The 19,269-nt window shown below is 50.3% G+C and overlaps 1 protein-coding gene across 5 annotated transcripts in view; it reads right to left on the reverse strand.

Moving 5' to 3' along the window:
* Window positions 1–4,870, reverse strand: part of COL6A3 (collagen type VI alpha 3 chain) — a 74,529-nt gene extending 69,659 nt beyond the window's left edge. For 3 of the 5 annotated variants that reach the window (XM_059703647.1, XM_059703646.1, XM_059703645.1), the window contains exon 1: window positions 4,663–4,868. The gene's annotated coding sequence lies outside the window, so the exon portion shown is untranslated. Of the gene's footprint in view, window positions 1–4,662 lie in introns of all 5 variants that reach the window. The other 2 variants (XM_059703643.1, XM_059703644.1) reach the window with 2 other exon arrangements.
* Between the last annotated feature and the right edge of the window lie 14,399 nt (window positions 4,871–19,269).

A 19,269-nucleotide genomic window follows, 5' to 3' on the forward strand; every position in this document is an offset into this window, starting at 1 on the left:
GTCCTGGCCCAGCTGTCTGTCCGTGGAACACACCGACGGGTGGGAGCACCCAGGAAACGGTGACTTGGCTTTGCTACCGGATCTGTGACCTCAGGCCACGAAGTCACCATTTCTTCATCTGAAGTGTCAAGGGTATGAAGAAAGCATCCACCAAGTGGGCAATTTTCTGATTTTTTTAAAGATGTTTTATTGATTTTAGAGAAAGAGGAAGGGAGAGGAAGAAAGAAAGACAACGATGGAAGAGAGAAACATCGATGTGCTGCCTCCTGCACGCCCCTACTAGGGATGGAGCCTGAAACCCAGGCATGTGCCCTGACTGGGAATCTAACCAGCGACCTCTCAGTGCATGGGATGAAGCTCAACCCACTAAGCCACACCAGGCAGGGTTAATGCCGGGAGCCGGTCCATCCTTGCTGTTTCAAAGGACCTGGTATATATCGCATACTGTTCTTAATGTGTTTGCTCACCTTCTTGGCACTATGTGTTTTAACCAAGGTCTCCTCTCTGAGAAAGGTTGTTTCCCCAGGCATGGCTAATTTCCTGATGTTTTAAATAACCAAATGGAAGTCAAACTTACCAAGCAGAGAGAAGGGCCTATGTCTTAGTCATGTTTGTCCCCTCCCTGTACCCCAAAGTTCCCCTATGGAGGGCAACAGGGCTTATTAAACATCAATGAATATGAGCACACAGAAGCCAGATAGAGGGTTAGATTTCTTCTCTCTGAGCCAAATTCTGTAACTCAGGACCCACACAGTGGATGTCTCAGGCTAACAACCAACCCTAAGTCTGAGCATAAGTAATCTATTTTTTATTAACAAACATTTTAAATGGGACATTCATCATCATAGTTTGTGTGCATTGTTCAAACAAGTTGCCTATCAGGGGAGACTAGCAAAACGCAGGTAATGGGAAATTTGAGTTACTGGATCAGTTCATCTTAACATCCCATCCAGTTCTAAATTTCAAAAACCCTACCCAGATACAGCGAGGCATGAATATGCAAACTTCCTTTGGCTCTGAAACACCTTACTGTTAATTCAAACTTTTCTTAGTAGGTTTGGGAAAACGTTTCCTTAAAAGTTCTTCTTTGGTGAATGCTCTTGTAATGGAATCATCTTAGAGTGAAGAATACCCCATTTCAAGGCATAATTTCACCTCATACCTGAGTTAGAAAAAAAGAAAATCTAAATTCACTTCTACTTCAGATACTGCAGTCACATCTTTTAATTATGTATTGAAACCATCTCTCCGTGGTTCCATAAGTTACCCCCCCCCCCCCAGCCCTGTTGAGATATCTACCAACTCTCCCTGCAGACCCAGAAACCCCACCCTAAGGACTCTATCACCACTGGGAGGTTTTTCTGGAGCTCTGAGGGTTATACCGCCCTCTAGAGGAAAGAAAGCCAAACTGCACTTTCAAGAACAGCTCTAACTCAAAATTTCATCTCCTTCCCAAAATAGACCTGTGAGACCAGAAGGTATTAAAAGTCATGTTTTCGAGAATTAACCTAAGTAATTTCCGAGGGGAAGCTCTTTTTGTAAATCAGGATGGCGTGTGTGCTCCCTGAGTGTGTTTAGGGGACAAGCAGCATCTTTCCTGTGAAGGCAAGGATTATCCCTGGAATTTTTACATCGGAAAGAGAGAAACCATATCTAGAAGCATCTCATTCAAAGCTGTCTGAATTAGCAGGAATTTTTCAAGCTTCCTTGCTTTAAAATTTGAAGCACTTAGGGTTTTCATTAGCTTAGCTAGAGCTACTAATAAAAAATGTTTTAAATGTCAGGTCGTGCCTCAAATCGCCCACTATCTCTGTAGGCAGGGGTGTGTTTTTACTGCCCACTTTCCACAGCGAAGGCACCATGAGAAGTCTGCTCCCACAGGTCACGATGGGAAAGCTGCCTGGGACACAGTCCCCTTTGGGCGGCTGGGGACATCCTAGTCAACGCCTGCTTCTCCTCCAAGAGATAACAAATCCTCAGGTTCCTCCAAAGAGAACAGTGACAGAAACCAGTTTTCAAATAAAACTTTCGGCTGAAGTCATTAACATGCCTACAAGACAGTCTCACGCTACAGACGTGACGTGCCAGTGAATTTTAAATCCTAAATGTGGAATTTCACATAAAAGTGGGGGTGGCGCACACTGCTGTTAAGGGCCACGCTTTATCCCATTGTCTGAACACTGAGCGAGAAGACATAAAGCCCCGATGGGAAAAACTATCCCAACTTTCACAGGGGAAGGAGACCTGATCTAAAGCTGGCTTCAGGCGGTGGCGCCTGTGGCCTCCTAACCCAAAACTCAGGTCAAAGGGGGAGCCTCATATGAGCCACAAATTGATCATGGATTGGTTAGAGGGGTTTCCTGCTACTTTACCATCAGTGATGTGTTAGGTTCTACGCTACGAGATCACAGAAGACACTATGATGGGAGAAAGAGGTACAGTGAATCCTGAACACTTTGGAAATAAAGGGAGGTGCAGAAAACAGACAGTTCCTACCCAGAAAAATACGTTTCTTCTATCAAAAATGTCCTTAAGACCCAAGTTTGAACATTCACCATGTCTCTGATCACCTGAGAGCTGCAGGCATGGTGGGGTGGGGTGGGCCGGGAGAGCTGGGGCCCAGGACTAATATTCCAGAGGCTTCTCCAGCCACCTCCCAAGAAGGTGGGGTGGCCACACCCTCCAGGTCCCGACTGGAAAAGGGCAGGACAGGCACACTCCTCCACCCTGCTATGGCATCCTTTCCAAAGTCCTCCCTTTACCCCACGTCCTCCCAGTGGTTTTCTCACCGCCGTGAGCAGGCAATGAGACCAGTAAACCCATAATGAAACACCCTCCTCTTAACAAAGAGCATATCCAGACCACGTGACCATTCTTAGATCTTGAATTCCCACAAAAGCCCCTCAGCTCCCCACCCCTATGCCTTCACCCTCAGCAACAAGCCTACACAAGGATGAAGCAAAACGTCGGTCCCATCTTTCTGGGCCCCCACCCCCCAGAGCTGGCCTGAATGAGGGAAGCCATTCAGGTGATCTGATCACAGAGCCAGTGTCCATCCCTGCGGCCAGCTCACTTGCCCAGCACTTGGTTCTCCATTCATTGGAAGAGCCGTGGGAAACTTCAACTTCTTTCCCTTTAGTTTTAACAGAAAAGGAGAGGAGGACATTATCTCCTGGGGGAACGAAGCAGATAACGCATTTCCAATCTAGACGTAAATTAGCTCGGGTCCCCCGTGGTAGGCCGTCTGCTTTTCTGAAACGTTCAAGATTTTACTGCCTTCTCAGCCACCTACTGGCTCTGTGGCCTCAGCAAGGGATTCAGCATCTCGGAGCGCCCCACTTTTCATCTTTGAAACTGGGGGACCACGCCCCAGAGGATCTCACCAAGAACCTCTCCCATTCTCTGTGGCCCAGCAGAGAATTTCAATGACATCCAACAGCCACTGGGTCTCAGTCTAATGCTGGTTAGAAACACAAAATACCTGATTTTAAAGCCATCTCTGTTCAAGGTTTCACAATGGGTAGGCCCTGGGAGGTTGGGGGATCCCAGGCCGAGAATAACTATCCACGTGCGCTCTGAGCACCCTTGCAGCCCTAAGATCCCACAGCTCTCGAGGCTCTGCCTGGCATGGGGCAACACCCCTGCACTCAGAACAGTTTCTTCTTGGTGTTCAGAGCAGCCTCTAAGTCTGCTCCTTGGGTGGCTGGGAAGTGCTGATTTTTATTACTTTTTATTTTTTCGCATTCCCCAATACTCCATGAGGCCCTTCCCAGGGCCCCACCCCCGCCTCACTCCACACTGATTTCCTAACACAGTGAGCCCTTGAAACAGGTCCCCAAAGCAGGCTGGCAACTGTCAGGGAACACTTTCCATCCTGGGCGAGAGGACCGAGCCCCACCCTCCGGCCAGGGAACAGGCCTGGGCCTCCAGCTTGGCACCCGCCCCCCATCTGGGCAGCACAGGCCGGCCCGTGGCCCCGGGGGCCCTGCCTTATCCACTGGGCATGCCGCCCGAACACCCAATGCCTTCTCCCCGCCTGACCCTGCAGCTCCTTTGAGCAACCGCAGAGGACAAAGGCTTCACCAGAGGCTCCTGAAAAGATGAAGCCCCGGTGATAAGGGCTGACTCTTGACTTGGCCCTGATCCTGGACTCCAACGTCTCCAGAGTCCCCCCAGAGGACACAGCTGTGCTCCACCAGCCCAGCCCCTGTGAGGACCGGGCAGAACCCGGCCTGAGGCACCTGGGAGGGCCCAGAGAGGCCTCCCCAAGGAGCAGCCCAGCAGGTAGCTCCTGAGTTCTCCCAAAGAAGACACTCCTGCTAACAACAGATTCCACCGAGTTTCAGGAGAAGACCACGGCCAATAAAGGCCTGTGAGCCCAGACACACGGGTGCTGGAGGGCACGGGCTGAGACAGAGACCCCAGGGCCCCGCAGCCCAGCCCAGGGACCCCCACTGGCAGCCCACGCCTCCACTGAGTTAGAGAAACCCAGTGGCCACAAACCGAGAAAGAAAAATCAGCTGAATCCTCCAGAAACCTACAACTTAAAAAGAAATCACGACGCTAAGGAGCGACCCTGAGACCACCTGGACATGGTCACCAGCTCCTAAGAGATCCCTTCTTCCCACAGACTCGCGGCCACAGAGGGGAGGTGGCACTTACCCTGAGAACCCTGGAGAGGTGATGTCCCTGGGCTCCTGTGCTCAGCTCTGTTGGGTCTGGCGCATGTTCTGCCCACTCCCGGAGGCTCCCTTCCTTTCTGCAGAAGGAGCACTCGCCGCGGTCCCTGCAGGAGGCTGGAGCACAGAGGACTGAGCGCCTTTGGTGGAAGATCGAGCTGCAACTGGCCCGGGTCCAGGGGTACAGTCAGGGCTTCCTCCAGCTCCTCCCCTCCTCCTCCCTTCCCCACCCCTCTCTCCCCCTCCCCACCGCAGGCCTGCCCCACACTGTAAATGAAAACCAGACTCCCTCTGTTGCTCCTGGCCCACTGCGGGCTGATGTCACCCTCTGAATACCGTCTTCACCCTACAGCGTTCAGCTGGGCTCCTGCGAACCCTGACTCTTGAAAGAGAAATTCACCACTTCGACTGGTCACCTTTTGGGCCCGGCCCCCAGTGGCAAAGAGAATGAATTTTAGAATTTTTTTTCTTGGGTATCCATGGTTTTCCTGCAATGTTTTCCAACACCATCGGAAAGGAAAACAGGAAATACAGTCGCCCCCTCCACCCTCACCAGGCCCGCCCGCTTCTTCTTGAAGTTTCTGAATTGAGACTTCTCCTAATAACCTCCCCTTTCAAAGGGTACGACCAGCAATGAGAATCACCCGGTTTTCCGGTTTTCTGCTAACCGGAGCTCTGTCTGCCAGTGAAAAGGCAAGAAAAGGAGGCTGCATCTTTCTTTGCAGCTCAGTACATAATGGTTCTGATTGTGCGGGTCAGGACCCCATGCTCCTCTTGCTCAGAGTCTCCAGAAGGTTCTTGAGGAAGAACTCGCGTTTCCACGGGGCTTTGCCCAGTTCACAACACTTTGATATAGAGCCTTTCTTTTACCTCAAACATCAGCACCCCAAGCCCCTTGCAATGGATGGATACGTGCCACTGTTTGCTTGGTGAGACTATGGTCCCATTTTACAGATGAGCAAAAGCCTGGGTTAAGTAGCAGAGCTCAGAATTGAATTCTGGCCTCGGACGGTCCAAACTTTCTCACTGCTCTCCTGTCATGTGACACTGTGACAAGTCAGTTAACGTGAAGGATAAGAGACACCTGAAGGATATGTTGGCTTTGAGATCCCTCCAACGCCAAGTTTGAGGAGTAAGGACATGGGGAACTTCTTTTCGAGGATTATCTCCTTCAGGTCCAGGGAGCAAGGGGAGACAGTACCAGTGAGACCACGCCCACTCCCCCCTGCAGCCCCAGGGCACCCTACGGTTCAGCTCAAAGAATGTTGGGCTAAGGCACAGGGATGGACACCTGGATTGTGGCGATTCCCTGCTCATCATCTGTAGATGAAAAGAAAATGAGCAGAGAGTCTGAGTAGGAACCACACTGCCTGTGTGATGTGAGGAAAGACAACATTCAAAATAACTGAGAGCCCACCCAAGCCAGTGTTGTTCAGTGGATAGAGCATTGGCCTGCAGATCAAGTGTCCTGGGTTCTGTTCCAGTGAAGGGCATGTACCTCGGTTGCAGGCTCCTCCCCGGCCCAGGCCCTGGTCAGGATATGTGCAGGAGGCAACCAATCGATGTGTTTCTCTCACATCAATATTTCTCTCTGTCTTTCCCTCTCTCTTTCACTCTCTAAAAATCAATGGAAAAATATCCCCGGGTGAGGATTAAAAAATTAAAATAAAATAAAATAACTGAGAGCCGTGGCCAGATACTACGCTGAGTGAAATAAGTCATGCAGAGAGCCCTGGCTGTATCCTGTGCACCAAGAGGTTGCTGGTTCGATTCCCAATCAGGGCACATGCCCAGGTTTCGGGCTTGATCGGGTAGGGGGCATGCAGGAGGCAGCCGATCGATGTTTCTCTTTCTGTCTCCCTCTCCCTTCCTCTCTCTCTAAAAATCAATTAAAATATTGTTTTTAATAGTGGAGAATATGCCTCCCTTGGTATTGGGAGAACAAGATTTAAAGAAGCCGGACTCTAACATTTAACTGTAACTAGTCGTTGATGACGTAGGCCCTCTCCAGCACTGCCCCTGGCGCCAGGAACCTCAGAGGCTGGTGGCAGTGGGTGGCAAGCCTCCAGCATCCTCCCGGGTGCTCACTGAAGAGAGCGTTTTGGTTGCTATGGTTTTCCCTCTCGTGACTGAGATTTGGGATCCTCACTGGACTGTCCCTTCCTCTCTGCCATCTGGTCCCAGGGGAAGCCATCTCAAATGTCAGCGCAGGGTCTGCTTGGCCACCTGGGGGCCTCGTCAGGGGGCCACCGACCTCTCCCTCAGTCTACCCCTCGGTGTTGGGTTGAACAGGTCCTGATGCCCCTCTCGTTTCCTTCTGCACCATTGGCAAGTTCCACTCCCGTCTCCCAAGCTCCCCGGTGCAGGCCCGGGAAGAGGGGTTGGCGGGGGGGTCCCTTAGACACACTGCTGGGACATGGGGAAGGCGAACAGGGGTGCTGGCGATTTTTCTGCTACTCTGGCTGGTCTTTTTGCTGCTGGCAAACTCAATGAGAACCCCTCCCAGACCCACTCCGGGCTGGGAGCACCCACTACTCTAGCAGCCACTGTGGGTGCCGGCAGCTAAGGGCTCACAACGGCACCCTTTGGGGAAAATTCCCGTTGGCCCTGGGAGCTGCCTCTCCTAGGGAGGTTGGGATGAATGTGGAAGGCGGAATTCTAAGGGAGGCTCCAGCTTTCCCAGTGCTGAAGGGCGTGGAGAGGGGCAGCTGGGCTCAGAACCCAGGGCCCCTGCCCTGGCTCCCGGGAGCTGAAGGGAAGCTGTGAACGGAGGAGCAGCAGCCAGACTCCACACTCCAGCTGAGGACACCACCCCTATCCTGGATCCCGGCCCCCACCCCCCTGGATTGCGGCCCTGCGAACAGGCCCTGGCACAGGCTCTCCAGTGCAGCCCCTGGGAGGCGGGGAGGGCTGGCCTGGAGAGCGCCCACCCCAGAGCCCACGGCCAGAGCCTGCCTCTGCCGTCATGGTCATAGACATCTTGTTGTGAGGCTGGAGGATCATCTTACTGGAGGGGGTTTGTGAGATTCCAAAGTCAGCTTAAAGTGGCACGCTCCAAGGAGGCAGCCCTGCTATTTCAAGAGATGGAGTGTGAGCACAACCAAGGAGGAGCCGAGCTTCCCACTGACCCCGCAGCTGCAGGGCAGCTGGGACTCGTCCATCCATCCCTGGGCCCGTTCTCAGCCTCCTAAAGTGGCACAGGCCACAGTGGAAACCAGGCCCTCGTGCCTTCTTGCCGCTGGTGAACCATAGGTCTTGGGCAAATCTGCTTCCGGGGCTCAGTTTCCTCATCGGCAGAACCCGTGGTAGCCGTCACGACAATGTCAGGACCTGTCCAGCACTGACCCCGGGGGTCAGGCCGTATCAGTTATATGTGCCTCTGCCTGACCTCCAGCCCCAGGCTGCACGCTCTGAATGTCCACCCAGCCGGGCCCCAGGGCTGAGGATGGGAGCCTGTGGTGGGCTCGCTGCCCTGCCCTGCACCTACACGGCGTCCATGCATTCTGCTGCGCTCCTTCCGCTGGGCTCCTTCCGCTGGGCTCTCTACTGCTCAAATAATGCTGCTGCAGCAATTTTCTGAGAGTCTGCAGCTCAATGACATTTCCCCTCCAATCACCAAAGCACAGCCAGCTATGAAGGGAAATACAGTGCCCGTGGGGGACATCTGCTATGGCATTTGTCTAGACGGCACTTCCCTTGGTTTGGGAAAAGCCCTTCCCCTAATTTCATCATGCGCTTCAAAAAGGAGCTGCCAGCTTCCTGCAGAGCCTCCGGCACCACCCCCACTGCTGGATCCGGGATAGGCACGGGACACGGGACACGCGTGATGCAGCCGACCCCTGCCCCAACGTCTCCAGCTCGCGCCCACAGCCCGCTGATGCTGGGACTCCCTGATATGACCCCAGGAGCTTCCATATTTGCAGCCACGTGAGGGAAACCAGAGGAGAGAAGGTGACCGCGTACCATGGATCCTGCTTCCAGACGGCTAAGACCCAGCCCACCCACAGTCTGTCCCACACACCCATCTCAACTCTCCCTTTGATTACACGAGCCAACAATTGTTCTTTTTTTACACTAATTTGAATGAGGCTCCCCAGACTTGCCACCAAAGCAGCCCTGCCTGGTGCCTTCATAACAACTGTGTCCGGGGCAGCTGGCCACCTTCGGCCAGCAGATCGTCAGGCTGTGGCGATAATCACCGCTGCGACTCCATGGTCATTCCCGCTGTTGTGAACATCTTCATCTGGATTTTCTTTTATTTTTCTTAAACTATTTTTCTAATCAAACAGACGGGAAGTGAGGTCCTTGTCACTGAGTGGCACGTGAACACAGACTGAAATGGAAACAGACATTCAATGGCTTGGCTGAGGCTTCCACCAGCGAGATGTGGGGAGAGGTTTCGCACTGATGCTTTGACTCTAAGAGCTTCGGAGACACCCGTGTAACAGTATACATCCTCGCCAAGGAATGCCAAACCCGGGATTTTGTAATTACCTTGAATCAGTAACTTGTGGGGAACACGCGAGCCCCTTCACTTGGGGAAATGAGAAGATTGCTTTCAGTAGAAGTATTATGCCAGCTCTGAGCTGGCTCTCGGAAAATTTGTGTAAAAGTGCCCAGTTAAAAATATAGCATACTTCCCAGAATTTTGTGAGCTATAAAGCATGCTCAGCTGATTAATTTTAAGGGTGGCAAACCCAAATGTGAGACGGTCCAAGAAACTGTTTGCAGTTGATTGGAATTCAAAAATTTTAGCAAGGAGATATTTGGTTTTACAATTACCAGGCTACACCAAAGTTCCAATTTGACTCATTTTCTTTTTGATACATAAATTCCATTTGTAAAGGATGGGTGGATTGGTTCTTTCTTGAACAACCTTAGCCTCAGGATTGATTTTTCTCTCCGGCATAAAATCAAAAACGTCTACTCCTTTTAGCTTCACTGTCACCCTCTGCTCCTTCGTTTATTTAGCCAACGTGTACTGAGGGGCTATTGTGTGAAAAAGCTGCTCTTGGAGGTGGAGGTGACGCCCAGAGGAATCGGAGTGGAGACTTCCCTCCCTCCAGGGTGGGACCTCCCATTGCAGCCAAGACCTAGGGGCAAAGAAAAGGCCTGGGGACGCATGCACGGAGTAAATGCTGGAGGAGGCCAGGAGAGGGCGCCCTCACTTCCACCTGGGAGAACCCAGGGGTTCTGGGAGCTGTGACCTTTGGCTGAGGGACTTGAAAACTAGACATTTAGGATGCAGAGGCAGGTCACTCAGGAACAGGAGGTTCCCTTTAATTTTCAAGAGTGAGCTGAGGCAGACGCACAAGGATGCATTGGGAATCTGAGTCGGGAGGACGCAGGCCCCTAGATCCTGCCCCATGCACATCACGCCTCCTCACCCCAAGAGGCATCAGGAGGTTAGTTGTGAGAGCAGGAAGGATGGAGAGCTTGTGGTGGGCTAGCTCTCCACTTTAGGGACTCACCCTTGCCCTATCAGAATAAAGGAAGGGTGAGTCCCTAAAGTGACAACTGAAGGAGTGGACATGTTAGTAAAGTCTCTACATGTCCCCGGCAAGCCCCTTGGCCCGTCAGCCTCCGTGGCAAGCCGCGGTCACCACACGCTCTCCGGCTCAGTGTCCTAGAGCTGCTATACCAAAGTGCCACAGTGGGAAGACTCCAACAACAGAGGCTCCATCTCAGTTTTAGAGGCTGGAAGTCCAAAATCAAGATGTTGACAAGGACACCCTCCCTCCAAAGCTTTTAGGAAAGGGCCTTCCTTCCTTCGTCCAGCTCAGGTGGCTCCGGGTGTCCCGTGGTTTGTGGCAGAGTCACTCCACTCTCTGTCTCTGAGTCACATGGCATTCTCCCTGTGTGTCTCTGTCTTCTTTTAAATGTGTATTTTTATTGATTTCAGAAAGGAAGGAAGAGGGAGATAGAAACATCTATGATGAGAGAGAATCATTGATCGGCTGCTTCCTGCACGCTCCCTACTGGGGATCGAGCCTGCCCTGGCATGTGCCCTGACTGAGAATCGCACTGTGACCTCCTGCTTCATAGGTCGATGCTCAACCACTGAGCCACGCCAGCCAGGCTCTGTCTTTTTTCAAGACAGCAGTCATATTGAATAAGGGTTCATGCTACCCCTGTGTGACCTCCTCTGAACTAATTACATCTGACACAACCCTATTTCCAAATAAGGTCACCGTCAGAGTATGGACAGAAAAGGGCCACATACTAACCCTGACAAGCTCAGGGAAGGCCTGTGTGGCGGACTTCCTGAAGTCACCACACAGGAAATTAAAATTGCTAAAAGAGGGTCGTGGCAAGTAGTCATGTCCTAGGCCAGTGGTCGGCAAACTCATTAGTCAACAGAGCCAAATATCAACAGACAACGATTGAAACGTCTTTTGAGAGCCAAATTTTTTAAACTTAAACTATATAGGTAGGTACATTGTTATTAACTTAATTAGGGTACTCCTAAGGCTTAGGAAGAGCCACACTCAAGGGGCCAAAGAGCCGCATGTGGCTCGCGAGCCGCAGTTTGTCGACCACGGTCCTAGGCTGTAGCTTCCCTGACAAAGGTCAGTCTTTACCTTAACTGAGCCTGTCTGTTGTCTTTTGCATCTAAGACAACATGCCTCAGAGTAACCCCCTTTTCCAGACCATCTCAGGGAATACCCACCGCAACAGAGGACAAGACCACAGAACCCCTCCTTGTATCTTGTCCCCGCATGCCATCTCCACGTGCGTAAATGTTCATTGTTAGCTATCCTGTACCCTCCAATGTAAAAGCAGTGTGTGTCTCCGCTCTGGCTGGGTGGCTCAGCTGGTTGGAACGTCGTCCAGTACACCAAAACGTTGCGGGTTCAATACGCAGTCAGGGGTCATACCTAGGTTTTGGGTTCCATCCCCAGTTGAGGCGCTTATGGGAAGCAACTGATCAATGTTTCTCACATCAATGTTCCTCTCTCTCTCATTCTTTCTCTCTCTCTTATTCTCTCTCTCTCTCTCTCTCTCTCTCTCTCTCTCTCTCTCTCATGAGGATTTTAAAAAAGGATGTATTTCTCCATTTTACTCTTTATCCAAACCCAGAGATTTCCCCAATTTACTTTCTCTTGTCCCCTTAATCTACTACCACCAGTGAGACGCCAATGTATAAAATAAGCTGCAAAACTGCCTTTCTCTTGAGCATTTTCTCAATCCACTGAGATTTTTCCTTCCCAGCAATTGTCTTCAGTTTGGCTCAAATAAACTTATAAAAACTCTCTACAAGTTTGAATGTTTCTCAAGTTGGCATGAGGTACTGGGGGTTAGGACTTGGACATACTGTTTGGGGAGTCACAATTGAACCCATAATACTCTTTCAGCAGAAAACTGGAAAGTTCCTCCATGGAAAAACTCACTGGACCAAAAGAAAAGATGTTCCGATGCTACATAGAGGTCCCACAGAACAACAGGGAGGTCCTCGCCCCATCCTTGAACACAGAGCTTCAACTGGGTTTTTGTGTCCCATTCTTAAATACTAGAGGCCCAATGCACCAATTTGTGCACAGGTGGGGTCCCTCGGCCTGGCCAGCAAGGGGCCGATCAGGGCCATCTCGCCCAGTCCCAATTGGCACTATGGGGGCTAGCCAGCCAGGGAGGGATCATGGGAGGTTGGCCAGCCGGGGAGAGACTGCAGGAGGGCTCCAGGGCATATCTGGCCCATCTCCCCAGTCCCAATCAGCCAGACCCCAGCAGCAAACTAACCTACTGGTCAGAGCATCTGCCCCCTAGTGGTCAGTGCACATCATAGCAACTGGTTGAGCAGTGGACCAAAGGGTTGACACTTAGCATATTAGGCTTTTATATAGAGAGATGAGCAATGAGGGGAGCCCTTTAGGGAAACCCTTAAATAAGAAACAGAAACTTGCCTTGACCAGTTTGGCTCAGTGGATAGACCGTCAGCCTGCGGATGCAAAGGTCCCAGGTGTGAGTCCGGTCAAGGGCATGTACCTTGGTTGCAGACACATACCCAGTGGGGCGTGTGCAGGAGGCAGCTGATCAATGTTTCTCTCTCATTGATGTCTCTAACTCTCTATCCCTCTCCCTTCCTCTCTGGAAAAAAATCAATAAAATATATATTTTTTAAAAAGAAAACAAAGAAACAGAAACTTAAGCAAACATATATTGATTAGTTAATTAAAGAACTCAGAGGAGACAGAGATGATGCAGGGAGCAGGGAACTGTTTCTACAGGGCAATCATGAATATTCATAGGAATCCAAGAAGAAATTTTGCAGCCATGAAACAAGAAACGAATTCTATTTTCTAACTGGGAATATTTGCTGAATAAGAAATCTATTTAGAAGTGAAAAATACCAGAGCAAATCTCACTTATATATGGATTCTAAACATGTCAACCTCATGGAAACAGAGAGTGGAATTAGCAGTGGGAGGTGGAAAAAATGGGGAGATGTTTGTTGGTCAAAGATGTTGGGGAGGTGCTAGTACAAACTCAGTTATAAGTTAAGTAAGTTCTGGAGACCTAAGGTACAGCATGGTGATGAGATTTAATAAATATGCACTGGAACCTTGAAATTAGATGGGAGAGTAGACCTTAAGTGTTCTCATCACACAAAACTGTAATTATGTGAGGTGACAGATGTTTTCATCATAGTGGTGATCATTCCCCAGTTGGACATATATCAAAACATCACATTGTACACCATAAGTATACCCAATTTTTATTTTTCAATTTTACCTCCATAAATCTGGTGGGAGGGAGGGGGAGGAAGAGGAATACCATAACAAAACTAAAACATTCAGTAGAAGTTTTGGAAGACAAACTTGAGGTAATCCCTCAGAAAGTATGACAAAATGTCAGAGATAAAATAAAACAAAAAGACAAGAAAATTGCAGGCCTACCCAGGAGGTCCTATATCTAAGAAATAAAAGTAACAGAAAGGAAGAAGAGAAAACAATAGAGAGAAAATTATCCTAATAATAAAAGCCTAATATACAAATCGACCAGTCGCTATGACGCGCACTGACCATCAGGGGCCAGACGCTCAATGCAGGAGCTGCCCCCTAGTGGTCAGTGCACTCCCACAGGGGGAGCGCTGCTCAGCCAAAAGCCGGGCTCATGGCTGGCGAGCACAGCGGCAGTGGCAGGAGCCTCTCCTGTCTCTGCTACAGGTGGGTGTTAAGGAGCAAAGGGTCCCAGACTGTGAGAGCCCCAGACTGCAAGAGGGATGTCTAACTGCTAGCTGTCTAAGCAGGCAGGTGGACATCCCCTGAGGGGTCCCAGACTGTGAGAGGGCACAGGCCAGACTGAGGGACCACAACCCCCCTGCAGTGCATGGATCTCCTGCACCAGGCCTCTAGTTAGATAAATAATATGGGGGGGGGGGGGTGGGAAACAGAATGGAATGAAATAGAATAGAAGAGAACAAAATGGAAGTAGAGTTAGAATTAGAATGGGACCCCCCCTGCCACAGGGCCGCCTTGGGTTTGTGCTTGACTCCCCATGTCACCACTGGTGGGCACCCAAAACCCTGCCCTGGGGCGAATGGGACAGGAGGGGAGCATGAGGCCTAAGGAAAAGAGGACCAGACCCTTTGGGGGGAGAGATGAGAGACCACAGGGAGGAGGTGGCTGCACCAGACTGGAGAGGATCGCAGGTGGGTGGGGACGCGCCTGAAGATGACACGGCAGTGAGTAAGGCTGGAAGCAAGCAAAGGCGAGCCAGTCACCAGCTGCCCACCCACTGCAGCCATGGGGCGGGAGGGGCTGAGACACGAGCGGAGCAGACAGACTGCAGGGCAGCCGTTCACAGCGGCTGGACAGGCACACCCGTTTCAATGCCCCCTCAGCCCTCCCTCCGGGGGCAAAGTGAATGGGACACTCACAGAGCAAGCCGTCAGCAAGGGCGGCTACTGATTCACGGTTTATAAGCAACGGTGAGGCCCTTTTTCCACTGGCTGCACCGGCCTGGATGCTGTAAACAGTAACGGTGGCCATGCCAGTGGGTCCCCACCACACCCTCTCCTCGTTGCCTCGTCTCACCTCTCCAGCTCTGAGCTGGGGATGCGAAAGCTGCCCCATCACTTACCCACACGGCTGCTGCTGCTGCTGCTGTTGCTGCTAAGGAAGCACGGTGACACTTAAAAAGACACACAGACTTTCGTGGCATCTGCCAGCCCAATTCTGAGAGGGGTGGGGGAGGGGACTGCCACCCTGTTTCCTAGAGAGACTGAGACATGGAGGCCTTGGTCTTTCCCAGCAGAGTTCCAGCAGCAGCATGCCTGGGTGGGTGGTGGCAACAGGATGCCTCATTGCTTCATTCATTTGTTCATTCATTCATTCATTCATTCATACAACCAAGCCATCCCTGAGAGCTTTCATATGCCAGGACCTGCGCCAGGCTAGAGACACAGAACACAGACAGACACATGTGGCTCTCGGCTCCTTTTTAAGTTAGCAATGCCTAAAATGATTGAAATCGGCCGCATGACAGTGTGCTATGGGCACGTCATAGTGTTGTTTCAATGAAAGTACTAGAGCAGCCTAGGGGGAGAGAGGAAAGGAGCCAGGGGTGCCAGCAGTCCCCTCTGGGGCTGTCCCTGCCCGCGGTCAGCGAGCAGATGAGCAGAACAGTGAGAGAACTTCCTAACTTCACCATCGCTCTCAGCCCGGTTGTGGGCTGCTCGGCTGATGTAAACGTTCTTCCCACTCTCAGTCCCGTGACTCCTACTGGAGAGCTCGCAGCGCTTCCTGTGCGGAACATCCTCCCGACGGTCCTAATAAGGAGAGGGAAAGATTTTAACAAGTCGTTTTGCCAAAATGCTTCAGAAAGAGGCATGGAACCAAAACGGAATGAGGTCTACAGTGAAACCTTAACATTTGTTACTCCACGAACTCTGCCGTGAGTTATGACACCATGTGACGAAAGGCATGGGTTTTTTAAATGTGTTGGCATCTGAGCAAAGATGCCATCTTTTTTTTTTTAATATATTTTATTGATTTTTTACAGAGAGGAAGAGAGAGAGAGAGAGTCAGAAACATCGATCAGCTGCCTCCTGCACACTCCCCACTGGGGATGTGCCCGCAACCCAGGTACATGCCTTTGACCGGAATCGAACCTGGGACCTTTCAGTCCACAGGCCGGTGCTCTATCCACTGAGCCAAACGGGTTTTGGCAAGGCATGGGTTTTTAAAACCCCTGTCACTACCACAAACCAATAAAAGGAATTTACAATGTCACGATTAGCTATTTCCGCTTAGGATTCTTCAGGCATTCTGAGACCCGGTGATATCAGAGGCACCCTCTAGGGCAGTGGTTCTCAACCTTCCTAATGCCGTGACCTTTAATACAGTTCCTCATGTTGTGGTGACCCCCAACCATAAAATTATTTTTGTTGCTACTTCATAACTGTAATTTTGCTACTGTTATGAATTGTAATGTAAATATCTGATATGCAGAATGTATTTTCAGGGGTCGTAACCCACAGGTTGAGAACTGCTGCTCTAGGGAGTGATGGACACAGGGGGCTCTGCAGCCTCCAAGCTCATCTTCACCTCAAAGAGAGCCCCAGAAAGTTACCCCCTTGGGCTCCACGAACCTGAACCCACAAAATGCCTTCTTAGGGAATTCTCAGCATCTTCAGGGCTAAGCTACAAGAATACATCACTAAGACCTTTTTCTACAGAAGATACCTCAAGATGAGAACTTTGTCTCAGAAGCCATATGATTGGTTCCTTCTATGACCAGCTTTCTTGATCTTGACCAGGGAACCCCTTTTCCAGATGACCTTTTCTTTCCTCTTATTTTAATTACTTTTTATAAAAGGGTAAGTGTTACCCTGTCGACATGGCTCGGGTCATTGAGCATCAACCTATGAACCAGAAGGTCACGGTTCAATTCCTGGTCGGGGCATATGCTTGGGTTTGAACTCGATCCCCAGTGTGGGGCGTGCAGGAGGCAGCCAATCAATGATTCTCTCTCACCATTGACATTTCTATCTCTTCCTCTCCCTTCCTCTCTGAAATCAATAAAAATATATTTTTTAAAAGGGTGTGTGTGTGTAGAGTAGGAATCTCAATTACTTTAGGACAGAAATTTAGTGTAAAAATTATCAAGTATTATATTTTACATAATTATATATATTTTGTTATATTAACTAATATATCATTTTTAAATGGTGTTATATATAAAGTATATATATATATATACTTTAAAAAGAGATAAACACTAACACCATTTTAAAAGGGTGTGTGTGTGTGTAGAGTAGGAATCTCAATTACTTTAGGACAGAAATTTAGTGTAGAAATTATCAAGTATTATATTTTACATAATTATATATATTTTGTTATATTAACTAATATATCATTTTTAAATGGTGTTATATATAAAGTATATATATATATATACTTTAAAAAGAGATAAACTCTAACACCATTTAAAAATTATATATTAGTTAATATAACAAAATATATATAATTATGTAAAATATAATACTTGATAATTGACTGTCACACCCTCAAAGATGGCGGTGCCCATAGCCAATAAGGAGGTAATATGCTAATTGACTGCCCTGCCCTCAAAGATGGCAGTGCCCACAGACAATAAGGAGGGAATATGCTAACTGACTGCCATACCATCAAAGATGGCATTGCCCACAGCCACAAGATGGCTAGCAGGGGAGGGCAGTTGTGGGCAATCAGGCCAGCAGGGCAGAGCAGTTAGGGGCAACCAGGCTTGCAGGGGAGGGCAGTTGAGGGGGACCAGGCCAGCAAGGGAGGGCAATTAGGGGTGACAAAGCTGGCAGGGGAGGGTAGTTAGGGGAGACTGGGCTGGCAGGGGAGGGCAGTTCGGGGGGACCAGGCCGACAGGGGAGGGCAGTTAGGGGTGACCAGGCCGGCAGGGGAGGGCAGTTGGGGGTGATCGGGCAGGTAGGGCAGCAGTTAGGCGTCAATCAGACTGGCAGGGGAGTGGTTAGGGGGTGATTAGGCTGGCAGGCAGAAGTGGTTAGGGGCAATCAGGCAGGCGAGCAGTTGGGAGCCAGCACTCCCGGATTGTCAGAGGGGGCATTTGGGCCGGCAGTCAGACATCCCCTAAGGGGTCCCAGATTGGAGAAGGTGTAGGCTGGGCTGAGGGACACTGCCCCCCCCCCCAGTGCATGAATTTCGTTTACCGGGCCTCTAATATATATATATACACCTTCTATATAGATATAGACAGTCAATTAGCATATTCCTTCCTTATTGGCTGTGGGCACCACCATCTTTGCAATAGCATGAGGGTCAATTAGCATATTCCCTCTTTATTAGATAGGATATCTATACTAATAAAAGGGTAATATGCTAATTAGACCAGACGTCTTCCGGACATCCTTCCTGACAAAGCTGGGCCCAGGTGAAGCTGGCCCGAGTCCCAGGTGCCTGTGGCTGGCCAGAGGGAGGGGAGCCTGGGTCTCAGGTGCCTGTGGCTTGCCGGAGGAGGGAAGCCTGGGTCCTGGTTGCGGGGGTTGAGACAGAGGCAGTTAGGGGTGATCAGGCCAGCAGGGGAGCAGTTGGGGGCAATCAGGCAGGCAGGTAGAGGTGATTAGGGGCAATCAGGTAGGCAGGCAGAGGGGTTAGGGGTGATCAGGCAGGCAGGAAGGTGAGTGGTTAGAAGCCAGCAGTTCTGGATTGCGAGAGGGATGTCCGATGGTGCCCGGATTGGAGAAGGTGCAGGCTGGGCTGAAGGACCTCCCCCCACCCTCGTGCATGAATTTCATGCACCAGGCCCCTAGCATATATATATATATATATATATATATATATATATATATATATGTATTATTGATTTTTTACAGAGAGGAAGGGAGAGGGATAGAGAGCTAGAAACATCGATGAGAAACATCGATCAGCTGCCTCCTGCACACCTCCTACTGGGGATGTGCCCACAACCAAGGTACATGCCCTTGACCGGAATCGAACCTGGGACCCTTGAGTCCGCAGGCTGATGCTCTATCCACTGAGCCAAACTGGCTAGGGCTAATGTACCATTGAACTAATGATTCTCAGAAACCAGTTCTAAACAGTCATTACTGCGATGTTTTCTCTCTGGAGGTGCTGACAGATATTTGCAGCTTTCTGGAACCCTATAGGATTTCAGGCCAAGGCCCAGCTGCTCAGGGCTGGCCATGTACTTCTCTCCCCACAGGTCTAAGGTGGCATGCCAGCGGGTAGGGAGGTCAGCTTCTGCTCTTCTCACCCCAACTGACTCCATACATCTCACCCTAGACTCCCAGGACAGCTTCAGTTATATCATTTATACTAGTTCTAGATAGAGAGAGAGAGAGAGGGATGGATGGATGAATGATAGCTAGATACTAGATAGTTATGTGCGTGTTTGTATGTACGTATGCATGTAAATACTTTCCAGAGACAAGTCTGGGGTTTCTGGTTTCTAGCCTCCCCCTCTCTGGCCCTGGCCCTCCTCAGAACCCTCTCCCACACCCTGTTTCCACAGTTCCGTGTGGTTAAGATGTGGTGAAAACCATGGGACCCAAGGAGAACCTCCCCACTTCCCTGCACAGGTACCGGCCCAGGGCCCCCAGAGCTTCCAGCATTTCAAG

This window comes from Myotis daubentonii, chromosome 7, assembly GCF_963259705.1.
Source record: "Myotis daubentonii chromosome 7, mMyoDau2.1, whole genome shotgun sequence".
Lineage (NCBI taxonomy): Eukaryota > Metazoa > Chordata > Mammalia > Chiroptera > Vespertilionidae > Myotis > Myotis daubentonii.